The sequence below is a fragment of the Euleptes europaea genome, chromosome 13 (genome assembly GCF_029931775.1).
Source record: "Euleptes europaea isolate rEulEur1 chromosome 13, rEulEur1.hap1, whole genome shotgun sequence".
Classification (NCBI taxonomy): domain Eukaryota; kingdom Metazoa; phylum Chordata; class Lepidosauria; order Squamata; family Sphaerodactylidae; genus Euleptes; species Euleptes europaea.
In genome coordinates this window covers 41,205,206-41,211,551 of record NC_079324.1, presented here as the reverse complement: position 1 = coordinate 41,211,551, position 6,346 = coordinate 41,205,206, and positions in this window count along the sequence as shown.

Sequence of the window (6,346 nt, the reverse complement as noted above, 5' to 3'; positions counted from 1 at the left end):
AGATGGGCCAAGGAAGGAAGGAATCTATTGCACAAACATCAGACTCGAGCATAGCTAACTGGTGAAAGACCCCCAGTCCCCAAGTGAATTAAGAGAGGACTGGGGAAAGACAGACACACACACACCCCCCCACACACAGAACATGCACCACCTTTGCTTTAACTGCTAGGATTAGGGTTGCCAGGTCCCTCTTCACCACCGGTGGGAGGTTTTGGGGCGGAGCCTGAGGAGGGCAGGGTTTGGGGAGGGGAGGGACTTCAATGCCATAGAGTCCAATTGCCAAGGCGGCCATTTTCTCCAGGGGAACTGATCTCTATCGGCTGGAGATCAGTTGTAATAGCAGGAGATCTCCAGCTATTACCTGGAGGTTGGTAATCCTGTGCTAGGTACATGTGTCGAGAAGATACGTGACTGTTTTGGGCTTGAGTGCTACCAGGGGGAATCTAAATTTAAAGTAGGAATCTTTCACTCACACACACACACACACTCACGCTCTATGTGAAAAAAAAGAAAAAGAAAACTATAACATCGTCGTGAAGAAGAAAGCAGAAGAGAGGAGAATTGGCAGTGGGAAACATTAAAATCGAAACAAATAATAATCTCTGAAAACTATCATCTGGGCCACAAAGGCAAAAAAAAATAAAAATAAAACCGCACCAAAACAGCAACAGCGGAAGAGCCCTGTTTTCAACAGGGGCGGGAGAAACCGTCGAGCCCCTCAGTTAGACGACGAGTCCCTCAACCCGGCTGCGATCAAGAAGGCCGCCCTGGTTGCTAGGCGCCAGCGACTCCCTCGCTGCGGACGCCGGTTTCTGGGAATACAGGGTCCCTGCCGTAGTTAGTGGCGGCGCATGAGTCCTGCGGAACGCAAACGCCGTAGTCGCCGGCGGCGGTTGCAGTACCTGAGCGGCCGCAACGACTGCATGGGCGAGCCCAACAGGGCGCAAACTGCGACATTGGCGTGCTGGAGAGCGCTAAAGGGGCGGAGCGGGAGGGGAAGAGACAAAAGACCGCCCTTCCTCCTTTTCCTCGCCTTCCACCAGTGTCAAAGAGGGACCTGGCAACACTAACTGTTACTGACAGACTAACATGGCTACCCATCGTGATCTGTCCTATGAGACAGGATTTGCTGTTCTAGGGTCTAATTGTTAGAAAATATTACACCTTTGGAGTTTGAAACATCCTCTTGATCTTCACTACTAATGCCGTTAAATTACCTGTTGATTGCCACCAGCTCTTTCCAAGAAGGATGGGGTTGAGGGTATAAAAATATGGCCACGTCACAGACTTAGTTTCCAGCAACAAACATAACCCGAGGTGGGGGGGATGCAGGAGGGGTGTCTGATTTCAGAATGGTGGAAGGTGGGGAAAAGGGAGTCGGGCTCAGGCATTGTTATGGCTGACTTGGGGGTGCAATTGTACGGGACGTTTTGCATCATTAGAAAGCTGGCCGGATGGTTCGCTCCTTCCCTTACTTAGTTTGAAGAAGGGTTGGAGACTCCGGGGTGTGTGAAGCCTCAAGCATCACGGTCGGTCCTGCTCTGCAGGGCCGGCGTGCTGTGGCGTTGCATCTTGGTTGTTGCCCTTCGGGCAGGGACGACTGCCCGTCCGTTTACTCTGGCTAAAGGGGCACAGTAGTCTGCGGAGGTTGCTGCGGGTGGCCCTCTTGTAGCCAGCAACCTTTTGGGGAGGCTTTTCCTCGAGAGCAACACTTCTGGTCTGTACGGACATGGGGCGCGTGATACCCTAGCGTTGGCGTTACCCTTGCAGGGTTGCTAAAAGTGCTGGATTTAGGGATAGTCTAGGGCCTCACAATATGAGGGGCTACAAAAAGTTTGATTGTGAGTGATATAAATATATATATAGTGATATAAATGTGAAAACAGTTTTTGCATAAGTTTAAAAGTGAAAGTGCAAAGACATCCCCCTCCAATGTTCATATTTATATTTTTAGGGTATTTTCTGTGAGGAGAATAATAAAGTATCATTTTATGGTATGGGACTTCTTAAACTGACATAGTTTAGGACCTCATTGTATCAGAATCTGCTGCTGGTGTGCCTAAATCTGCTGCTGGTGTGCCTAAATCTGCTGCTGGTCTGAATACACCAGCAGGCTTTCCCCCAAAGTGGTTAAGTGTAAGGGAAATTGCTCCAGAAAAAAAGACTTAACAAGATGCTATTGGGGGAAGCCCTCAGGAACTGAACTGGCCCTTGGTTGAACCCTCAGGAGTCTCTTAATGTGGGTTAAATGAGACACCTAGCACCAGCCATGCTGGGGCTGAACAGAGGGCCTTGTGGACTCAGTACAATCCTAAAAACTGCGTTAAATGGGATTAACTCCCTTGTAAATGCGTTTAGGATTGGAGTCTGAGAAGCACAGCCATGATGAAAGGACCCCCCCTCCAGTTTTGCCTTTGCTTAAGGCTAAAACTGAAACCCTCTCATGACATTTACATAGGAGTATAATAAAGTGACGCATGCACAGGGAAAATGCATTGGAAGTGTGTGCCATTACAACTAGATTTACCGGTGTGGACGGGGCAGCCCCATCGCAAATTATTCCTATAGAACAATGATAGCAAAAAATACAACCATTTGTAGGTTCAGCCCTGGTGTGTGACAAGTGACAACAAGCCCCACCAAAATAACTGGGAGGTGGTCAAGAGAGCTTGTATTCTTAGCTGCTTTGCTACCAAATGTTTTGTTCCAGAATCCTACTAGAAAAAGCCCTCTCAAGACTGTTGCTTGCTTTTTCATCCTACTAAAGGCATAGCATTATAAAGGGTTTTAAAACTGGATTGTTTGACAAACAGTGATCATATGTTTATGACCTAATTTGGGAGAAGTTCTAAGCTTTCATGCAGGCAGTTGTGAAGCTGGCTACACCAGTGGCTTTTGTTATAGGGTATGATTCTTCTCCACTACAAATGAGCAGTGTGATTATTTATACACTCCATCTATCCCCCCGCTGACATCATGTAACAATAAAAAAAAAACCTTTAAAAAGATTTTACAATATCAGGGATCAAGCAGGTCAACTGGATTAAATTAAGACTGGATACTGCCTTGTTACCAAAATCCACTGCCAGCAGCAAACAAATTATAGTAAAAATAATTTTTAAAACTGTTAATGTTCTTGATCACTAAGCTTAAGAGGAAATTATCCCATCTTGCAGGTCACTTCTCTACAACGGTTTGACAACTACTTATTCTATAGCTGTGGTAAATCTGATATTGTCCACTATTGTAATTGTACACAGTTCCACTGAGATTTGTTTTCCTCTGCTGACATGGCCTGTTTGCATTCAAATGACAATGCCTAGAAATACAACTATTTAATTCAGGTAAGCCAGGAGGTTTAAGATCAGGGAAACAGCACAAGAGGAAACTGTGAAACTCCCTTACCCTCAGGTGACCTGAATCTATTCTTTCCTTTTTCACTGATCTCTCAATGTCATATCTATTTTGTTCCTAAAAGATGGCTTTTGCCAGTTGCTGCTGTTTTGCCACAGTAAACCATGTAATTTTGTCTCTCCTGTACATGGCATTTCCCTCAATAGAACTTGGGGGGAAATATTCAGATCTCTTTCTGGGACCAAATCTGAAGGGCAGAATACCTTAGCAGGCATTAACTAGATATGGTGGTAGGTAACTGTAAAGATACGGTGCAGGTAGATAGCAGAATATCCAGTATGGGTAGGCAATAGCTGCTAAACTTGTTGCCTTCCCCCAGAGCTCAGTATATTGTCTGTTTTCTTTAAAGAAAGAGTTATTTGATGTTTCAATGTCTGAAACTACCAGCACGGTCCTTTTCAAGTGCCAACATCTTGCAAAATGGCGACATCCAGAAATAATAGCCTGCTTTTCTGTGCCATAGCGCTGGGTTTTAGAGGGCTGCAAGATCTTTCAAATGGTTGGTCAGGTTTTTTTTTTGCATTTGAGCTCCGCCTTCTTATTTGGAGGGAGGTGTTGAAAGTTGCACTTTGGTTGCCATGGCCACACAGCAGCAGGCAGAGCGGTGTATGCGACGGGGAGCCTGCTGCAGGAACTGCTTCACGGTGAGTCGTTTTCTCTCACTCTTTGCTGAACAATCTGAATCCTAATAGGAAATATCCTGATTGTAAATGCAACAGCAAGTGTTTGATCTGTAAGACAGCAAGTGTTTGATCTGTATCCCGCGGCTTCCTTAAGCATGAGTAAGCTATTCTGTTTTGAAGAAGCAGCTCGGCAAAGCTAAGCTATGGAACTAGTGTGTGTGTGTGTTCCTCTGGTGAGGGTTAAATAGTCTTTTCCTTAAATTAAACTGACACAAATGTAAGACCCACACTGGTAAGACTGTATATTTGAATTCTCTACCATGTTTTGTCCAATGTGAACAACATTCTGGGTGAACAGGATAGAAAATCCGAATGGCACTTCTTGCCTTTCACTGACTACCTTGGTTGGTTTAAAAATGAACACGAAATTAACATCACAACTATTTTCCCTTGGCTTGCTGTCTAGTTAAGATTAATTTATCCTTCCTGCAGCAGTTGTTCCACAGAATGTGTCCTGATGCAGGAGGGTTCCCACGGAAGAATTTACCTTTAAACAAAGAAAAAAAAATAGATATTGTCGTGCGAAGAACGACAATTTAAAAACCATTTGCCTGAAGGAGGAAGTTTTTCTGTTGGGCATTTTGTGTGTGTGTGGAGTTGAACAGGAAGTTCTTTTTCTGAATGTTATTTTCTGGCCTGGGCCCTCAGGTTAGGATAGGTTAAAAATAATCCAACTAGATGAAAGACTGTTGACCCTGGCATGAGGCCCTCACAAGGGGAGACTCCTATATCCCTTTCAGTGGTTGTGTGGGCTCAGGATTCCACTCACCTTTACTATAGCAACCTGCAGGCACCTTTATGTTAGAGAAAGGCTTTTATTACCAAAGGAAATGAAAGACTCCTCAGCAACAGACTTAAAAATTCGTTACTGTGGAATAAAAAAATGAGCAAGTCAAGGAAAGCAAATATACTGGCATGTTTTTACAGCACAATTCAAAGTGAACAATTTGACTCTTGCATGGCTTACAGGCCAATTTCTGTCCTAAAAACCCACAGTGATGTATAGGGTAGGAAAACTTATCTTTTGTAAGTGTTTGCAGTTGTGCTGAAATTGGGGGTATGCACACTTAACTGGAACAGATGGGTACTTTGTTATCTATACAGGCTGATTGAAGAAGTCAGCATAGAGTTAATATCAGCTCCACACTGGGTTATGTGTGGGTTTATTGTGACTGGATTACCCCTCCATTGCTACCTGTTGCCATAGGCTTATCACAATAATGACCATGCACCTGAGAATTGAGTTCACACCACTGAACTCGTATGGCACATCTGCTCCAAATTCTTCATGGTGGGCCCAGCAATGATGCAAGGATAATGCAATGTATTATTTGGCCCCCAGACTGGGTTTTTTCTTATTTAAAAATGATTTATAAATGGATCATTAGAGCAACTGCTTGACTTTGAATTGTTTGTTTGGTAATTGTGTTGTTTTTTGGTAGCCAAATTAAGATGTTCTTTGCAGGAACAATAAGTTTCCTTAATCATTAGGAATATGTTGTACTGTATATGCAGGTTAGATACCCTCAGCTAAAATAACAGGCCGTTTTATGGTCTATCTTACTGAGTTTTTTCCTGATTATATAGAAGTTATAGGTGTCAGAGCCATATTTTTTACCACCCCTAATGAGGTGGAGAGGTACAAAACCCTGGGGATCCGTGAGCATAGTCCAGGATCCACAAGACTTTTGTAAGACAACAAGCTCTTCTTGCTCCTGTCTGAGCCCTCTTCCGTTTTCTAGGAATGGGGCAGGGACTTTTCATCTCAGGGAAGGGGATAGTAGTCTACTTCCCCCTCTTTCAAAAGGTGGGAAGTTATAGAGCTGCAGCTTCCCACAGTCACCTAGATTCCAGATCACCTCAGAACAATGACCAGAAAATGTGCTGATTGGTTCTGGGAACCAATAACTCATCCATACAAATACTAATGGGTTGGGTGGCACCAAGGACTTACAGCCCTAATGCAGCCATTCATAGTTACTTCCAGTATAAAATGAAACTAGTTTTCTATGTTTTCCAATGCAAAGAACTTCAGCATACAGAGAGAAAAGTGGGACTCTGAATCTGTAGACAGTAACAGCCAATTGTGATTTTCAAGGTTTTGTGTGACACTGGTCCCCTCCTCCCCATGAGCAGCTTTGAAAATGTGTCTAGGCCCCTTCCTACCCTCATGCAGCTGTCCTCTAGAAATTATTGACCAATAAAGTAGTATCTTGCTGTCTCCCTTGTAAAGTACTATGTCCTAAAAG